The sequence below is a fragment of the Topomyia yanbarensis genome, chromosome 2 (genome assembly GCF_030247195.1).
Source record: "Topomyia yanbarensis strain Yona2022 chromosome 2, ASM3024719v1, whole genome shotgun sequence".
Lineage (NCBI taxonomy): Eukaryota > Metazoa > Arthropoda > Insecta > Diptera > Culicidae > Topomyia > Topomyia yanbarensis.
The window spans coordinates 47327098-47348280 of record NC_080671.1 but is presented as its reverse complement, the minus strand read 5'-3'; the positions used below and the strand labels follow the sequence as shown (position 1 = coordinate 47348280).

The following is a 21183-nucleotide window of genomic DNA, read 5'->3' as shown; positions in this document are numbered from 1 at the left end:
TGGTACATTGGGTGGTCTACCTGCAATTGATTTGTTGTCGGTCGGAGTTCCGATTCCGGAATTACAAAATTTAGAATATTTTTCATGCATTTCATTTCATTTCGTGAAATGTTTCATCAAAAATTACATAATTGAATCATGCTCCTGGCAACCAGTCATAGGGACGAGCATTAGATCTAAGAAAACTATTCGGACCTCCAATGTAGTTATTTATTTGATAAAATCTTGAAAATTACGCTGAGTGCCAAAATAACATTACAGACTCGTGTTAAAGAATTAGTGCACAAAACCATAATACACGGCTGATCGGATACGCTTTCATGATCCCGTACATATTGTCACGGTACTCCGCCCAAAAATTCTGGTAGTAAGCTCAAGAAAAAAATATCACGATAATGTACTTGGAAATTACGAAAATCGTGGCTAACCTCCTGACACCATGAACATCCCACTTCATGTAAACAATACAGTGGAGACCCGATTTTATCAGCCCCCGATTTCATCTACCCCCGATTTTATCAGCTTCATATGAAAATTGATAGTTGTTAGTTTGATGGTCTTTAGCAGAAGAACCAAGTTGAATTCGAGTAAATCCTTTCTTGGGCATATATTTCTTATCTTAGAGATCCGAAAAATGCAAAAATATAGATATTAATTTTTAAAAAAATTTTGCACTGTCAGACCTCCTTAAGGGGAACTTAAAATAAATAATCAGAAAAGGTTGCGAGGATATATCTAAGGACCAAAGAAGAATATTTTAAGAGCTTCAGTTTATTAAACACACAGAAAAATATATGTTCCGATTTTATCAATGTCTCTGTTTTATCAGCTTACAATTCGCCAAGGGGCTGATAAAAACAGGTCTTTACTGTACTAGATAACCGTGAAAGATCAACACTTGAGTTAATTTTTGACGAGCCCGTAAGGTATTCAATTTTAGATCAATACAAATAAGAAAATGAGCTTATTTTGGCTCTATTCGTCAGGGTGCCGCCAGATTTCGTTAATTACTCGGCATCACTTCACTATTTTCACTTGGCTTCTTATAGACTATATCTAATTATGTATGTGAGAATATGTAAGAATATGTAACAACTCAGTAAAACTAGCGTAATATTTTAAAAATCATTCTTTAATTATTTAGCATCCGTATCCGTATGGATGTATAAAGGAAGACAGTTTTTTCTAATATTCCAATAAACCGGCAGAACATCAAGAACACCTCCAGAGATAGCCAGTGGTGAGTCGCGAAAACAAAAACGAGTCACACCACAGGGGTCAGAAAGGGTAGAAAAATGTCCACCCAAAACAAGTATCCCGGGCTACTTCATCCGTTGTTACCAAGGCGAATATCACATCAATAGAACAATGTTTTCTTCTTTCCGTCTCAATTCCCTTTATACTTGTTGCTTCATCCATGCCTCGCGGTCCTCCCGTTGTTGTCGTAACCCCCTCTCCCTGTCTCACCTCCCTATGCCGACCTAATGTTTGTTTTCATTGAAATTTGAGAAGACACCAAAAAATTTACCTGATTCTTTTCGTCTGATTTCGATCTTCTCCTTCGTCCACCGGTTTTCGTCTTTCAACTCAGCGCTCTTTATCGCTCATCTTCTTCACTTTTTGTCTTTTTTTATTTTTGATATTTTTTAAGCTTCCATCTTCACTGCATTCATTGCTTGAGTGACGAGTATTATTCCATTCTCGGCACAACAGCAGATACTTCTTCCCACGATTTTATTTTCTTATCAGCTTTTACTTCACTTCATTTCAGCAACAACTCGCACTAGTACAAGCACAAAAACACACCCCACACGTACCCGCAACAAGTAGAAGGTCGATCAAAAAGACGCAAGCGATGACGACGGTTTTGGTTTTTTTTTTATTTTTTTCCATTTATTTGTAGCATCTAAATCCAAAAAAGACATATGCAACCGAACGAACGCGAGATTGTCTCTGGCCACAGATGTGTAACTCCGGATTTCACTTTCTTTTTGTATTCCACTTTGCCTCGATCTATACAAGCGGATTTTAATCTATGGGAATTCGAGGTGAGTTAAACCAACAAATAATCACAATTGGTAAAACATGTGATAAATACATACCAAAATTGTTTACTTTTACCTTCACTATAAATTTAAGTGAATATTATTATCTATTATCCATCGCACCGAAAGGGGAATTGTGAGTTTAACGCAGCAATTAAAATTCGTAATAATACCAGATTGAAAAAAATTTAATGTCGAACAGCATTCTGATAACGATTGAGCTTAAAATTTTCATCCTATCATGGCATTCCTGTTTTAGATAAATGTTTGCACATCACAGCAAAGCAGTATGCTACTTTCTACCAACAAAGGCTCTAGGGCTCTGAGTATACAGACCGGAAATTTCACATCTCTGAGAAAGTATACTGGGCACAATTAAGAATTATTTTGATAACTTCAGTTTTTATTTAGATGAATCAACGGTGTACGGAATTAAATTGCATCACATGAAAAGGTTCACTTATCCAACCTATCGATTGCAAACTTTCAGGAAAAAAAATGGAAAAAAACTTCTTAGTTTTCATGGTCGTTTTATACCACGATACATCTAAATACTGGTCGCAGTGGTTCATTTCGATCAAAAAAATGTTCGTTTTGTTCAGTTTCATAGCCATATCCAAATGCACGTACCTTCCCTTAATATTGCTCATAAGATCTTGTGCAATCAGTGGCGGATGAATTTTATATTGACACCAATAATTCATTAAATGAGGTTTTTACGTATTACGTACTGTACAATGTTCATTTTAAAATCGAAATTTCGAACACTACCCCTATTATTTTGGATCTGCCCTGTGTGCAACATTTGAGTCAATTTATTTTTGTGACGAAATGCATGTATTCCTCATTTCAGCTTCCAATTTCATTTCCTCCTTCATTTTTGCGACTTTCAGGCACACCTGCCCCTTAACTGATCTGATTTTCACGAACGGGATGCTCCGCTTTCCACACAAGCAAATTGCCTGCCAAATCATACTATTTTTTACAACTTGGACGTCATTTGCCTTCTAACTTCCTCAAGGATGACAAACTTATGACGAGCAGCGAAGAAAAAGGATTCAGAAAGCTTCCGGCAATCTGCTTTCGCATAAGTCTCGTCATATAAAACGAAACAATGCAGCTTCGGAAACAGCTGAATGTAGAGCTTTCGCGTATGTGATTTCCCCTCTGTATTATACCCTTCATCGCGATTCGGCGCCTTTTGGGCATTATACGTTTTTTGCATCTTGCACAAAACGTTAGCTTAAATGCAGTTTTTTGCCACTTCTCTCACTGAACTATTGGAATTCCTCTTGAAAGCTTCGACTACGCGTTTGTAATCATTCACACTATACGGAGATTTTTTTTGGTCACTTGCTTCTTTCCTGTCGATGGCCAAACGATCGTTGTACGTTGTAAAACGCGACTTATCGCAAATTTGTCCATTCACAATTTGTGTACGTCGCTGATGTTCTTCAGACTCCATTTTCGTGAAGCGTTTGCAGGCATTTGCAGGAAAAAAAGCCTCAGCGCGCCGCAGATTTTGCGGAGCGGGTGCGGTAAATACTCGGAACCCTACCATACATGTCTTGAAGTTATACTAAACTCTGAGTTAGATACATAATAAGCGATGCATGGTAGGCTATCTCAGAGGTTGTAAATCATACGCATTACATTTAATTTCTCAATTGCTTTTTCTTGATATAGAACAAACGTAAATGGTTTCTACACAAAAGGCTCAAATCTTTAGCTTGCCAACGTTAGCTTGTTTCCTATGAACTCATAATTACTCCAATGGGTCGCGTATTTCTTGAGATATTGCCATTTAAAGTTCAAAGGTAATAATAATTCGTTTGAATTGAATTGAACAAAAATCCTCGACCTCACTTGCTTCAACGATATGTTAAAAATTGATTTTTCATCCGATTGTCATAAAGTTTTAAGATAAGTTTATTGAAACTTAAAGAAAAATATTTTCGGGGAAAATACAAATTTTTATTTAAAATGAGTAAAAAAAACTCTTAATTGAAAATTTATCTCAAAAACTTAACGTAGGGGTTAGGCATTTTTTACATAGAATGTGTATGCAAAGTTTGAATGAAATCGGTTAAGTAGTTGAATGGCAGGTAACGCCACAAATCATGTTTTTTCCTGAGACGTTCTACAAAAAGCTTCGTCACCGAGTTGTTTGTCGATATTTGTAGATTTTTTGTCGAAAATTTCTCCAATTAGGCACAACACATAAAGAAATTTAGAAATTTTAAGAAACGGTCTTCCTCGCTCACTTTAGCACAAGAGACTGCGGACTTGAATTTCGGAAATGATTTTTTTTCACGAGCAGAGATCGATGCGAGCCGCCACTTGGACACATTTAACGGTCAAAACTGGATTAATTATCCAATTAGTAATTATTTAAATAAATAAATAAATAAATAAGTAATTAAATAAATAAATAGATAAATAAATGAATGAATGAATAATTATTTAAATAAATAAATAAATAAGTAATTAAATAAATAAATAGATAAATAAATGAATGAATGAATTAATTAATTAATTGATTGATTAATTAATTAATTATTGATGTGTATATATGTTTCTGGGTAGCCACTATCCTAGCTTGAGTCTTGCTCTGCATGCGGCTCCACTTAACAGCACGCTCAAATTTCGTCACCATTCTGAATTCATCATGCCACTGTGTGAAAGGCCAAAACGGAAATAGCGGACCCGTAGACAATTACACCTACTCAGTATCCGCGGGATGCAAAGAGTTTCCTTCCAGCAATATGATCCAACAAATTGAATAACGAATTTCGCGATAGTTGTCAAGCTTTCCACGGGATGGCTTGTTTGAAGAACAGCGTGTCAAATTGCTTACAACTGTTGGAGAGAAATTTAAGCACTTTTCCTGTTTTTCCTTCATTGTCCAGTTGTAGCTTCAATGATACCCTGATGCACCCTCCACACCCCGTAAATCATATGCATGTAAGATAATATAGTGTGATATAATATAATATAATATAATATAATATAATATAATATAATATAATATAATATAATATAATATAATATAATATAATATAATATAATATAATATAATATAATATAATATAATATAATATAATATAATATAATATAATATAATATAATATAATATAATATAATATAATATAATATAATATAATATAATATAATATAATATAATATAATATAATATAATATAATATAATATAATTAATTAATTATTAATAATGAAAAAATAAATAGAATTTTTTTTTGTTAGTTAACATATGAAATCAGCACTTACTAGAAATTTTAAAGCTTTTTTAAAGCTAGTCCAATTTTCAATGCTTGCAGGGAAAGGGAATAGGTGCGCGACGGCATAAATTTGTTGGACATAAGAACGTTAGGAATAATGTATGATAGATATAATGGACGTTTGGCAAAATGGACTATAATTAACAAAAAAAATATTGTAGAGATTTTAACCATAGACTCGGTTTTAGGGTTAGAAAAATCTATGCTAAATATGGTACACCTCCCCATATAACCTTAACGAGAGACTGCCACATGAACAATACTATTCAAGATATTTAACCCTTACATGCGTAGATTATTTTTTCTCTTTTCCAGTGTTATTAATACGGGAAGACTGTTCTTTTAACTTATAAAAACTTTCGGACATGCTAAGTAACGACACCAGACTACAATTTTTTATGCTTAGAGATTTGAAGCTTGGGAACCTTCGATGCTGGTGGTCCGTAGAATCTTTTAGCAATACGGCGCGTGCTTCAGGTGGTGGATAGAGGCAAAGGGATACTCTGACGACTGGCAGATTGAATTATTTTTGCTGGCAATTCAACTAGATTCAGACCGATGCAATATCCTATGGTTCATTACATATAATCTAAATCAAATATTTAATTTGCACAATGGATTAAAACTTAAGTGAATTAGCTGAAGTATTGGGATCATACCAATGCAAATACAAATCGAAAGTGAACATCATCCAATTGCACAAAGAATTAAAATTAAAATTTGAGTGAACTATCCAAAGTATTGGTACCATATCAATTCAAATATTCTAAATCTGCCTAGTAAGTTTGAAGAACCATCATCCACGCGAACCAAACCGTCAAATAAAAAGGTTATGTTCCCAAATATAAACAACTTTGAATACTTCCCTCCAGTTCTTTTCTTCTATTTTATTGGTCTCTTTTTGTTTTACTTCTATTAGTTTGATTTTCCACTACTCATGTATCCCAAAAAATATCAATCTCTTTTCATATTTGAGTCATTTTTTCACAAACCGCACGGATTTCAGGAAAAAAAATCGATATCTTCAAAAGCGATGAAATTTTTTGTCCCGCTTGTTTGAACCAACATAATAGACACGCATTTTTGGATTTTGTTGACTATCAGAAATATCGACATTTTAATTTTTCATGATTCAGTGAATTCTTCCAAATCTATTCCTAATTGAAATGTATTATCTCCCGATGTATTGATCCGATTAATGTCAGTTTTTTTGTTTTGCTTGTTGTTAGATAAACTTTAAGACTGATTTTTTTTACAAAAATATCAGATGAAACATGCCTTTGCACCAGGCTAAACCCATTAAAAAATATATCATTTTGTTCTTCATTATATTACCTTCATAATCCAGTTTATTGAAATGTAGGGTTTTATTCGAGTGGTAAGATATTGAATATTTTCGAGTACAAGTCATACCGCATCCTAGAACTCGGAGCGCACGACGTTTGATAGATCGACATTTCCTGAAACGAATCACAACCATCTCCGTTGTGTCATTGGTAGGCATTCGCATGTTCTGTTCCGACTAGGATGAATTTTATTGCGTAAACTTCACTCTAACATCTTCACGGTCCATTTTTTCACGAGAAACTTCGAAACTAAAGCAAATTGGAAGATGGTGAAATGTAATAAAATTCTTCTTGTGAAGAAAAGTGCTTAGCGCGTGCCTTATTTTTTTGCACCAGGTATACTGCCCATGATCGCATATCAGTCCCATAAAGATAGGAAATCCCATAGAAAACGGGACAAATATGCGATCATGGGCAGTATACTTCAATGAAATTTTAAGGTCCCTTTAACGGCTTTTGCGTTTTCGAATCCCGTCTGGGATTTCTGTGTTTCTTCAAAATACTCTTTATTCGTCGTATATCTCAATAAAATGTTCAGGGGAGACTCAACTGCCCACGCAAATAAGTGTTTCGGTGTTTGAATTGGATTGGATAATGGATATACTCTAAGGGCTAGCTTTAGAGCTTCCAAATGTTGTTTTAAAGCTTGTCTGAGATGATCTCGTTTACGATGACAGGACAAACCAAATGGATCGAAACATCGATCTTTTAGAATATTCAGAACAATTTCAGATTTGCTCGTTCTTGGCATTTTATGAAAGCTATACTAATTCTATATATAAAACGGAACTGTTCTTGATCATTTGCAACGCTGCTCGCTTTTATTTGTTTATTAAAGTTCCTGCCGTTATTTAACGACTAACAAGCTACGTACGCTACGCTTCACAACGATAGAATTGCGGTTTACCTTGTCTATTTCGGTAACACGTCACAATATTTGGAGAAATTTCGTCCTCACTTCAGACAGATTGCGTAGTTTTGCTTTGATGGTAACAAGAATATAATCGTTGAACTGAATAAAATAGGAGGAAAACATTATTGAAGTAGCAGTATTTGTATACTCGTGTAATGAATGAATGAATAAATAATAAAATTTATCATTCTTCATTTCATGAGCTGTTCTTTAAAGCTAATAGTTTCTTCTTAGTCAATTGCAACATGCATAGATGTATGTACTAATCAAAGCATATTTCTATACCTGAATACTAATGAGTTTCATCATACAAAGCGTTTTGCGCGCTTCTTTTATTTGAGGAAAGACTTCTTCAAGCTTATACAGCAGAATAAACTGTTAATCGAGTTTGGCCAGCTTCCAACGTAATTTGACAAGGCACAATTCACGTTCTTACCACCAGACGCTATCTCTATCCAAAAAATAAGTTTTATGCGATACATCAACATGATAATTTAGGCCGATAGTCCATTATGCCAATCGTCCATTATGCCTAGCGTGCATTATTCCTTATGTATGTCTAATAGGGTAAACGCAAATAAAATAGGTTCTAAAACACCCAGCTCGAGTAGTTTTGATAGCGCATATTTTAGCATTTTAGTTCAATTTTGAAATCATATTTGTATCGCGCGATAGAAATAAGAAAATACAAAATGGATAATTTGATTTCGAATATTTAGTTGCTCTCGCCAACCTGCTAAATTTATCTCTACACTATGGAAGCAATGCGTAATCTAATGGCGTTTTCGTTTTTTCTTTGTGCTACACCGGTGTAGTGCACAGAAAGAGATAGACTGATTACACCCAAGTTTGAATGAGTGTAGTACCGACTACACCGGTGTAGTGCACTGTCAAAAACGAATATGCCATAATACTTGAAGAAGGCATACATTGTACATATTGTGGAATTAAACTTTTATGATAAATCTAGCATAATTTTATAATAGTAAATTTTGTAAAATGTATGCCAAAGTAAGCCACAATTGGCTAATTTCACTAGCGTTACATTTCCTGAATTTTATGATAGGGTGATACTGTTCATCAAATCATCTGATCATATCACCGAAAATTCTACTTATACCGAGCGTGTAAACGTTTTAATGGCAACAGTAACCATAGTTACAGTCGATCAGCTGAAATTAATCTTAAGTTTCTTATTGTACCGTCATTGGTACACATTGTAAGTAGTCACAAATAACTGAAATGTGAGCAAAAGGTGCTACCCAAAAACCTATAACCCATGACAGCACATTTTAATCTTCAGATCAAATAACTTCCACTGTTCTCTCCAAAAATCTAGAAACAGAAATCTCACTCAACAAGTCAAAAGTTTGATTAAATTTCTAAATGAAAGCGTCTCCAATCAAATAGCTTTTTTTCGTACAGTTTATCGCATTTTCCTGACTTGATTTTATCCGCATTAGCTAGAGTCAAAATCAAATTACACACATTTCGATCGGAGATCGAAACAAAAACCTCCCCACACACATGCACACGAATAATTCACCGGTTCGATTAAATCGGAAAACTTTTCCAATTCACCATCAAAGACCAAAATCTGACACCGTGTCCAAATTTTGCCATCTAGCGCAGAACAAAAAAGTACACCTTGGACTTGTCGTCGAAAGACGGAACACTCGAAGCGACACGCGTTGAACGCTGGAACAATCATTCGTAATAATTAGATTCTGACGGAAGAACGTTTCGCGGTCAGTCCGTTGCGTTGCAAGGACACGGTCAGCACTGGGTATCTACCACTGTAGCGGTATGACTCATAGGATGCAACTGAACATTCGGTAGTTACTTCCGTTGCAATTGCGGCGGCAGCGGTTCTCTGTTTTGGCCATTCCGCGAACACACGAAGGCTGCAACCGAAGTCATACTTTTTTATTGTAGTTTTGCGCGAAAAATCCGATGTTTGGCGAGAGTTGATCCTCCCTTCAGGAAAGTGCCCATGCCGACGTACCACCAGAAACGATGGCCTCGCTGGTGCGTTAAACGTGGAGCACATGTGCTTCAACCGGTTGGCTGGAAGTGAATGAAGAACGATGTGTTGCCTGGCACAAAAAAAATAGCGAACCGAACAGGCAGGGTTGACCAAACGCACGTGTGCAGTGAGGAATTCGGCTTCGGAACTAGAGAGAATATCGAGTGAGAGAATAGGAGCGTAACGAAAGAGAAATGCGAATAATTTGAGAGAATTGTATCGTCTCACTTGGTGAGAAGTAGTGAAAAGAGAGCGTCTCACCAAGTGAGCGAGAGCGATTTTTCCACGCACACCACTCTATCCATTCACGGGTGTGTGTGAGTGAGGGCACAATCAATTTCACCCACACACAAACAATCACTTTCATCACAGTTTGGCGCGCTCATGCCCATGCACCATTAGCCCGGCAGCCACCTTGTCTCTCTTCGACCGGTCCGTTGGTGAGCCCCCCGCTAACGACCTCGTCGCTAGAGAGCATAGAGACAAGCGAACGCTAAACCAAACTAATTTCTCACACCATACCACAGAAGGTTGACTGGCAGTCGGCTCCCCTATCCCCACCTATGGATGGCCACTGCTCGTAACTACTCCCTTCGCAACTACGGAACCAGGACCCAATCAACACCGATTCACCGTGTGTGGGTGCACGAATCTTTCTTACTCTTCTGGCGTGTGTACAGTGCCTACATGTGTACCATTAGGTGCATAGGTTTCCAATTTAGTTTGCTCGTCCTGGTTCGGGGTGGACTTTACCACCCACTCGCCTGCTCCACCGTGGCATAAGTTGGAGGGATGGGCAGCTTATTAGAAAAAATAGCGCTACCCCTTCATTGTCGGTCGGTCGCTCGGTCGCTCGGTCGATCGGTCGGTCGGTGTTGCCCTGATGAACGATGCTGTCGAGTTGGGTGGGCCGGTTGCAGAGCGCTTGCATATATGTACATACATATGCGAACCGGTGCTGCTTCGTTACTGCACGGAGGGTGCTCCACAACAGAAAGAGAGATATTGTTAGTCAATTAAAAATATTCCCCATGAATGAACAATAAAGTGGTGTAATCGGTGATTAATTAATTAGTGATATGGGAGGTTTCGAGATTGTCGGACGGGTTGGGCGGGTGGTTGGTCGGTTGAGCGAGCGAACAAGCTTATGTAAGTGTGTATCTAGCTTGCCCGGCTGCCAGCAAAGTTGCTCTCCTTGTCGAGGGCAATTAAGCTCTGCGATTTTTCTTCCCTTCACCGACTTTGTCCGTTCACATTCGGTTCAAGGTTAAATGGATTGTGGAAGGATTACTGAGCCCCGCGCTGCTTAATTGCAATTAAGCGAGAAAGTTTCTACTCGGGTGACGAGTAGCGTTTTTTTTTTTTGTTTTTTGAACGAGAGGAACAACAGTATGAGATCTTTTGTCGAAAAAAAGAGCTCGAATTAATATTAATTGATATTGTAAATTGAGCAAAGGTTTGTCATTACTATATATAGATATTGTTTTCCAGAAGCTAAGAAATAACAGGAATAGGAGTTGAGTTAGGTGGTTAAATCATCACCGAAGCCAAAAATAATTTATCAATCATTTTTCATATAGGATAAAAAGATCCATGTTAATTAAACAGCTTGATCATTATTATAATTATCAAAGGATTGCCAACAGCATTGATTACATGTCACTCTGAAAAAAAAAGTTGGATTACTTCGTTGTTATACAGATTATCTCACCGATAATCCTATTATAATTATCCATTGCTTACCCAAATACTGAAAAATTACCCGATCACACTAGATTAATTGTGATCAAAGCGTGGATAATTTTCAGAGGAAACAAAAAAAACTTTTATAATTTATGGCTTTTTATTATAAAAACCCTGGACGCGGGCATAGCGTAGTTGGTAATTTGATTACCTTATAGGCAAGAGGCAAATGACCTTAAGGTTAAAACCTTTATCTTCAAAATAAAAAAAAAAACTATAAAATCCTTCGTGCGCTGTTTGTTATGCTAGGTATTGTTATTTTCGTATGCATTTCAAGAAAAGAACACATGATCAGCCGAAAAAAATCAGTCGGAGGAAGTTGCTATTTCCTTTATTTAACCTTCGTGCAACATTTTTCTTGCACAGAATTTTACTCAATTGATAATCACAACACTAATCAAATTTTTGTTCCAAAACTGCTGTTGATAAATTTCTCTCTCCGGTATATCATATTTTTACATGAATTCTTTTTTAACCCTTTGATGCCCAACTTTTTTCTAGTGCATTTAGAGTTTCAAAACTATTTTTCCTTGAAAACGGTGGGGTCAACAAACTCGAAAAACCTTTTTTTAGAAAGGTAGGTGCTTTCCTTGCAGTACTAGAAGCTGCTCAATTTTTACCTTCCAATGCTCAGTACAATTCTCCTAGAGTACTTACAATAGTCCAACTGAGTGAAAAACGTAGCCAAAAATAGTCTAAATTGATAAATTTTATCAGTTTTCACTAATATTGCAACATAACGAAGTTATATGAAAAATTCATTTTCCGTCGTAAACGTAAACAATCCCTGGCAGCACTGCTCCATTGGAGTTCATTCAGACTAATTGCAATAACTTCAGTTCTAGAGCTGATCCTTATAACTGTTAATACTCAAATGAAAGCCAATAGTCACATTTATTAGCCTTACTTGTTTTTGGGAGCAAATCTTGCCTTAATCAAAAGTTATAGGTGTTCAAAAACGTTGTTGTCCACAAACAACATGGGCATGAATGGGTTAAAAACCTGTTTCAATCCACCTAGTGCACAGTGGCTCAAAACAGCGTTTTGAGGTACTTAATTCACTGGAGTCAAAACTGTCCATATTAGCGATTTCACATATTCTACAATGTTTGTGTGTGTAAAAAGCGCCATCTTTTGGTGATATTATTTTTTTAATAAATTGATAATAGTAGGCTACAGAAAATTTAACTTTTGAACCGAAAGAGATAGCGCTTGGCTGTCTTCGACAAAGTTGTAGAGGAGTGTTTTTTTATAAATTTTGCAGAAGACATGTTGTCTCTGTCACTCATAGTAATTGAGTTATGAGAAGTTCTCTATGGTGAACTCCTTCATTTCCTATTTTTACTCATAACTTTTTTATTTCTGATTTTTCGCATTAACAATGTTCTAAGATATTTTTTATCATCATAAAACACACAACTTTTCCGAAGAGACCAGATAGCTGTAGATGCTGTGTAAAGACTTATAGCTGATTTTGATTTAATTTTGGCCTGTTTTTGAACCCGTGTGACCTCACTATCGGCAAAAATTGTAATTATACCATCAATTATTCTAATAGGACTAGGTTTCACCTACAAAACGAAGGTAAAATTGTTTGTCCATAAGCATCCGTTCAAAAGTTATACACTTTTGAAAACTTCTGTCTGTCTGGCCCTCCTGAAGTCGCGTGAATGACTCACTGAACGAGTAGGCGCTGGTGTTCAAAGACGCTTTCGCTTGATTTCCTGAGTGACGCGCACTCTGTGTACTAGTGCGTCTACCGGAAGGTTAACACTGACATTGAATGATTTTCCAATGGGTGATATACAATTTCATCTCGGTCCGGTTTATACCGTATGAATTTTAGTTTCAGGATATGGATAAAGAAGTAAAAGATACACATTTTCCATACAATTGCAGCATTAACCGGCTAGATATTTTCAAATATTTCTATAGTGGTGCAATTGTTTCATTTCCCTGAAGATTATACCAAAAAGCATGGAAACGTCGGACAAACATTAAAATTCGCTCTATTATTTCTCAAAAGACTGACAAAGCTGTTAACCCTTTCATGCCCAACTTTTTTCTAGTACATGTAGGGCTTCAAAACTATCTTTCCTTGAAAACGGTGAGATCAAGAAACACGAAAAGTCTATTGTCAAAAAGATAGGTGCTTCCCTTGCAGTGCTAGAAGTTGCTCAATGTTTACCTTCCAATGCTCAATACAATTCTCCAAGGATATTTACAATAGTCCAATTGCATGGAAAACGTAGCCAAAGTCAGTCTAAGTTGATAAGTTTTATCAGTTTTCAATAATATTGCACCATAACGAAGATATAAGAAAAAAAAAAAACATTTTCCTGGTGTCAACGTAAACTGTCCCTGGCAGCACTGCTCCATCGGAATCGAGTCAGACTAATTGCAATAACTTCGCTTCTAGAGCTGATCCTTGTAACTGTTATTACTCAAATGAAAGGCAATAATCACATTCCTACATACTTACTTGTTTTTGTGAGCAAATCCTGCCTTAATAAATTCCCATTTACGCAAACTATGATTTCGTGGATGGATGGGTTCGTGAGAAAGCGCTCGACAACTATGAACCTAATTGACTATGTTTCCACGCTGATTGATAATTTGGTAAACTATGGCCAGGATAATATTGTCACTTTTCAGAGTGGTTGCCTATCCTTTCTATATGAGAAAGGCAAAACCGCGTCAAATCAGTTAAGTCCCAGAAAGTCGATTTCCGTCATACAATTTTCTCGTAGCTTCATGCAATTTTTTGGCTTTGTTAAAAAATGTGTATTTCAGGATAAATTTTTGACTTTGACGTAATATAAATAATATTTAAAAGTGGGTATAAACTTCTATATTAGGCTCATGTAAGTTTAGTCTCTGTTATGCCCCCCTTGTTGTTGTTGACTTCAGCTTTCTTGTTCAGTTGGCCCATCATCCAATAATTTGACTTTTTATTGTTGAACCAATATAGAGTTTTGAATTTATTTTGTAAATTCAACAAATTTGTTGTGTAACGAAAAGGGGTTAGGTTTCTAACGCTTATAACGCAATAATTTTTTTGGAATTTTTGCAATTATTGCTCAGAAATAGTTCCAAGAAAAAATTGAAATGACTGAACTTAATTAATAATAGCAATAAAATGAAGAAACTAAATAAAATGTATAAACTAAAAACGTGTTTAATTCACCTAACAGTGTGATGAGACATTTCTTGTAACTCTTATCACTCTCTTCGGATATTATATCGTTTGAGAGCATTTAGAACTTGATGCTTCGCGATGTTTTTGATAACACATACTACATGGGATAGTGGCAGGACTCAGAGAATCGCTCAAATCAGCATAGGACAACATCAGTGCTAGAAATCTCAAACCAAATCAATGGGAAAGCGAAAAAATGACCCATGAAATAGACATACCAACGAATTATTGTTAATACTCTTTTAATAAAATATCTATATTGTGGTGGGAAAACTGAATTTTCCTAAAGGGGTTATATATTGTACTGAAACAAAAAAACGATTTTTTTAATCGATTTGAAGTTTATATTTTACACAAATTTCCAACGCGACTGAGAACTAAGAAATCAACGCTTTTTCTTGAAAAGGGCGATACTAGCAGTGATACCATTCAAAGAAAATCAACAGTGAATATTTCCAGACTTGGTTTTATTTCCTATTTAAGAACTATTGTGTTTTTTGACATCCTAGCTTGCATGATTCAGTGATCGAAACCCAAAACTTCATAAAGTATTTGAAATTATTAAATTAAAATTTGTTTTTGCTATTGAAATTGACAAAATGATAGTATCGCCCCTTTGGCGATTGTTTACTTTTTCGGTCCCATCTATCAGCATTGAAGTATCGCCCTTACGTTTTTTTACAATAACTACCGTTTTACACCACCGATTTCGTTCGCGTTTTTTTCAATAGAGATCATTGTTACTATTTACAGCTGGTATCAGTTTGATAATCCTAAAAAATACGAAAATAACAGTTTCGCCTCTAAACTGCTAGCAAAAAAAGTATCGTTCTGTTTGTTTGCATGGAGCGTGGAGGGCGAAACTTTAAATAAGCAAACAAAAATACAGTTTCGCCCGTTGTATTTTTTGCTGTAGTTTAAGAAAGCAATATCGTAGAATCAAAATTTTTAGGTTAATTTGTTGCGTTTCAAAGCCCTCATTCGCATGTAAGAAATAAGCCCTATGTTTACATTTGTAAGTATCGCCCTTTTCACAAAAAAAGCGTTGAAATGAAATCGCAGCTCCTGATATCACGCTATCTCTGAAGTACATGCGTGCATAGTTTCAAATTTTACTTCGACATCGACTTTTTCTAAAGGTGACTTCCCAGTAGTATTCTTGATTTGAATTATTATCGCTAATCCTAATGCCAAAGAACAAATAAAAACCTCACGAAAACGAACCGTTTGGGAAAATCATCATCATTACTGGAACTTTCATTTTCACGAAACTTTTCGATAACCTTCCGTCACTTGCGTTAATGCACTGGGTGCACAGTAGGGTGACAGGAAAAAAATGACCCCTATCGGCCCACCTCTGCGTCGATTCCTAGTCCCACCAGGAGTACTTGCACCAAATTTGAAGCAAATCGGACAAGTCTAACTACCGGACCAACGGGCCTGAAATTTGTATGGGAATTTTCAACAATTTACATGGAGAAAACCCACCAGCACACATTTTCGCCGCTAACTGGAACTGCATGCATCGTATTATCACTGTAAGTGAAAATAAGAAGGATAATTGAATTGTCTACAACTTTGTCGAAGACTGCAAGTAAATCCGACTTTGTTAAAAGAAGTTATTAAACTTTTAACGAAGTGATGTCTGAGTCAGTTTTGCATGGGGCCTAATAGTGCATGGTTGTGTATCAGTACTCGATTCACACGAACTAAACATTTTTGTGAAATGATCGTTAGGTTTAGCTCAATAGTATGTTCAGAAGAATTATAGTAGATAATACGAGTCATGCTTTGATTAGAAAATTTTAGTTCCACCTGTTACCGCATAGATGGCGCCAACACTAACTTTTCAACGGAAAGAGATAGAAAGTTGGTGTCTTCTACAAAGTTATAGAACAGGCATTTTTCAGTATTTCTTCTGAACATCTTGATACTTTATCTCTCTTCTATGAAAAGTTAGTAGTGGCGCCCTCTATGCGGTCACAGGTGGAACTAAAATTTTCTAACCAAAATATAACTCGTATTATTTATTATAATTCTTGTAAACATACTATTCGGCTAAATCTAACCATTATTTCACAAAAATATATAGTTCGCGGGAGTCGAGTACTGATACACAACCATGCACTGCTAGGCCCCATGCAAAACTGACTCAGACATCACTTCTTTAAAAGTTTAATAACTTCTTTTAACAAAGTCGGATTTACTAGTAGTCTTCGACAAAGTTGTAGATAATTGAAATATCTTTCTTATTTTCACTTACAGTGATAATTCGTTGTATACAGTGCCACCTAGCGGCGAAAATACGAGCGAGTTAGTGGGTTTTCTCCATGTAAATTGTTGAAAAATCCAATATAAACTTCAGGCACGTTGGTCCGGTAGTTAGACTTGTCCGATTTGCTTCAAATTTGGTACAAGTACTCCTGGTGGGACTAGGTATCGACTCAGGGGTGGGCCAATTGAGTTTTCAAAAATTCATCATTTTTCTGGGCAGTCTAGTGCACAGTGCTCTAAAAATCTAGCGAAATCGTCTTAGGGCACCAGCGGGTCTGTAAAGAATACTAAAAAATAATTTCTATTCCATAATTTTCAGTTCAGCAATTCGAGAGTTCGTGCTCACCGCAAACCATGAAAAATAGACTACGTTGTGAAGCGATGATCACTATTTATTAAAAAATCACGGTTAAATAAAAAATAAAACTGTTAAAAAATTTCAAATAGTTTATAATTTTCACAAACCTATTAGGAAAAATTGTTTAATAAGCTTTCGCAATATTGTGTAGGAAAAAAGCTGAAAATTTGAAAAGAAATCTGAGGATTATGATTGATTACAGAACTCTGGAATTTTCTATTGGAATGTTTTCAGGCATGAATTTGATATTGATGCTATTAGACAACTGTGAAATCAAGACCAATAGATCAGTTACATATCAGGACCCCATTCCGACAATTTATCAAAAGTCCTCATGATGTTTACAACAACAGGTTATCAATCTACGGATCAGATAATTGTTATTGTAATATTGAATTAAATCAGTCTGCATCAATAAATTTTCAACTTCAATCCAATTTTTTTTGGGTGTTGTGGGGGGGGGGGTTGTATGGTGTTAAACCCCAAAACCTTCTCTTGGCTACGCCGTTGCTTGGAGTTATTTATTTCGCTTCTCATTTTCCGATATGTTTCAGATCGATCCGATGGTTATAAGTTAGCAAAATTGCAGTCAGAAAGTTCGCAAAAATGAACATTTTTGTACTGATAAGTTATCAAGTTCCTTCCAGATAACTTGGAAGTGTTCGGTGATTATTTCTAGCAGTTGTAGATAGTAAAATGAAATACAAAATTCGTTTTATCGAAATAATGTTTGGCTTATTTCAATGGATTATTACTATATTGAACAATAAATAAGCGACAAAGAGTAATCAACAAACAACAAGCCATAACTTTTAAAGTATTCAAAATAGATATTTGAAGTCTTCAGTAACGTTGTTCGCAAAAGTAAGAGCTACAAATTTGCTGAAGGCATCATTTCGATATAATCACTTCCAATAAAATTTGTGAAAATATCTCACTCATAGGGGGATTAATCAGCAAAAGCACAATACCAAAAGAAAGGGCATATTGCCTCCATTAAATTCTCCGAAGATACTATTGACCTAGAATAAGCCGTTTTGGCGTTAATAATAGATTACATGTTTTTGGTCATATTTCTGGCTATGGGAAATGATAAAAATCTTTCGTCCGCATTTAATGTTAAATATCTCTTTTGATAATAGTACGATTTCAAAAATCTATAGCTTGTTCGAAAGGTATTCGTTAAAGCTGTCTAAAAACATATAAATTGTTAATCTACATTGTCAATTTCGGCAGATAATTTAAAAAAACTGCAAAAAACGCCATTTTTGCGCATTCAAACATTCATATCTTGAAAACTAAACATCAGAATCAAAAACAAATTAATAGCGTTCATACTGTTTTTTAGTTCTTTCATTTAAAATTGGTTTGGATAAGATCGGTTCAGCCATTGCTGAGAAACACGAATGAGAATTTGTCCGTTACATACACACATACACACACAGACACACACACACACACAGACATTGTCCCAAATCGTCGAGCTGAGTCGATTGGTATATAAGACTCGGCCCTCCGGGCCTCGGAAAAAATCTTGAAAGTTTGAGCGAATTCTATACATTTCTTTTAAAAGAAATGTAAAAAAGAATAAAATGAATGAAATTAGTAAAATTAGTAAAATGAGTAAAATAAATAAAGTGAAAAAAATCAAATGAATAAAATAATTAAAATGAATAAAAAGAATAAAATAAACAAATATATAAAATGAATAAATTTAACAAATGAATAAAATGGATAAAATGAATAAAATAGACAAAATGAATAAAATGAATAGAATGAATAGAATGAATAGAATGAATAGAATGGATAGAATGAATAAAATGAATAATAGGAATAGATTGAATAAAATGAACAAAATTAATAAAATGAATAAGATGGATAAAGTGAATGAAATTAATAAAATGAATAAAATGAATAAAATGAAAAAAATGAATAAAAATGAATAAAATGAATAAAATGAATAGAATGAATAAAAAGAAAAAAAGTCGGTTCCCACGGTAAAGATGGACAAGTCTGTCTATGCCAAGGGTGAACTCGAGTGATTCGTAGTTATGCTGACTAAGCTCGACCCTCATCAACAGAAGACAAAAAATAAGCCCGTAAGATATTAAACCTGTTCTAATGACCCTGCCACTTCTAGTGTGCCATTCTAAATACTTCACATCCTTGCTCCCACTTGAGTACTATGGCTCTAATTTTTAGAGCTTTCCCTACGCAGTAATCTCTAGCTTCAATCTGCTTAATGATTTAGAGGAATTTGTCGTTAAATTGTAAAAAAGAAAATGTGACTAACATAGTCAAAATAAAAAAGAGAAAAAAATATAAAAGGAAATGAATCAAGTGAGTAAAATAAATAAAATGTATACAATAAATAAAATGAATAAATTGTATAAAATGAATAAAATGATAAAACGACTAAAATAATTAAAATGAATAAGATGAATGAAATAAATGAAATTAATAAAATTACTAAAATCTTAAAATTAATGAAACGAATAAAATCAATAAAATAAATAAAGTTAATAAATTTAATAAAATCAATAATTAATAAAATTAACGAAACCATTACATTCAATAAAATTAATAGAATTTATAAAATTATTAAAATTAATAAAATTAATAATAAATAAAATTGAGCTTGAGCTTGAGGTTGAGCTTGTGCGACCACCCCTGGCTACTACTCCGTTATCGATCTAGACTAGCTGAAGTTGCACAGAGAATAAATAGATAATTATGCTTGGGAATAGCGAAACATCTTGCAATGTGCAACTCCTGGTAATCCTAAAGTAATGATCAATACCGGCACAGGCCAGGCCCGAACGTAGATCGCAGAATGAAAGGGAAGGAATGGTTAATCCGATACTTGCTTTTGCTAGAGGCCGTATGTACTACTGCGCAATCCACAAGTATCACGGTAGGAGGATATTTTTGTTAGTAGAGTATAGAAGTTGGATATACTTCTTCTTTACCGACGCCAGAGAGGTGATACCACTACCTGGACTAGATATTGATCCGCCAATATTTTTGTTAGTAAGAGTATAGAAGTATGATCACTTCTTCTTTATTGACCCCAGAGCGGTGACTTCACTATCTGGAGTAGATATCGATCCACCAAACTCATAGACCGGGAACCAACGGCTTTACTTCCCTTCCGAAGGAAGACGTGACCACAGATTTTTTCACCTCAGAAAAATCTCAACGACCTCGGCTGGAATTGAACCCAGGCAAATTGGAATGAGTGGCGGTCACGCTTACCACTCAACCACCGGCGCCGTCAAAATTAATAATTAATAAAATTGATAATATTAACAAAATTAATAAAATTAATAAGATAATAAAATTAATATTAATATAAAAATTAATAATATTAATCAAATTTAAAAAAAATCAATTAAATAACATGAAATAAAATTTTAAAATGAATAAAATTAAAAAAATTAACAAAATGAACAAAATGAATAAATGATATGGTAAAATAATAAAATCAATAAAATAAATAGAATGAAAAAAAATTAAAAATAAATCTTAATAAAATCAATTAGATGAATGGAATTGATAAAATGAATAAAAAAAGAAAAATGAACAGGATGAAATGTATTCAACTCTCAAAATGAAATACAATGAAGACGTTTTTATCAGCCCCTTGGTGAATTTTAGGGCAGCCCTAAGTTTGCGCCGCTAAAACAACAAAAATGATCCATAAAAAATTGAAAAACGATCCATAAAAAAGTTGTCAATGTTCCATAAAACAAAACTGAAAATCCATAAAACAGTGTGAATGGTCCATAAAAAGGGGTGATTTGATCCATAGATTATGTAAAATTGAACCATAAAATGGTCGCAAAAGAGCACTAAAATAGTAATAAAAGAGCAATTAAATTCAACCAATGCCCCATAAAAATATTGGAAATGTTCCATAAAATAATACATTTTGCGCCATAAATTAACTGACATTGATCCATAGAATATTAACAATGCACAA

The 21183-nt window shown here is 34.8% G+C and overlaps 1 protein-coding gene across 6 annotated transcripts in view; it reads right to left on the bottom strand.

The window, feature by feature from the left end:
- The window catches only part of LOC131684436 (LIM domain transcription factor LMO4), a 1051444-nt gene that overhangs the window by 808642 nt on the left and 221619 nt on the right, over window positions 1–21183 (bottom strand). For 2 of the 6 annotated variants that reach the window (XM_058967297.1, XM_058967299.1), the window contains exons 1-2: window positions 9249–9398; window positions 1529–2033 (exon numbers count right to left, since the gene is read on the bottom strand). The exons of the other annotated variants lie outside the window; for them this stretch is intronic. The gene's annotated coding sequence lies outside the window, so the exon portion shown is untranslated. Of the gene's footprint in view, window positions 1–1528; window positions 2034–9248; window positions 9399–21183 lie in introns of those variants that run through there. 6 annotated transcript variants of the gene reach the window in all.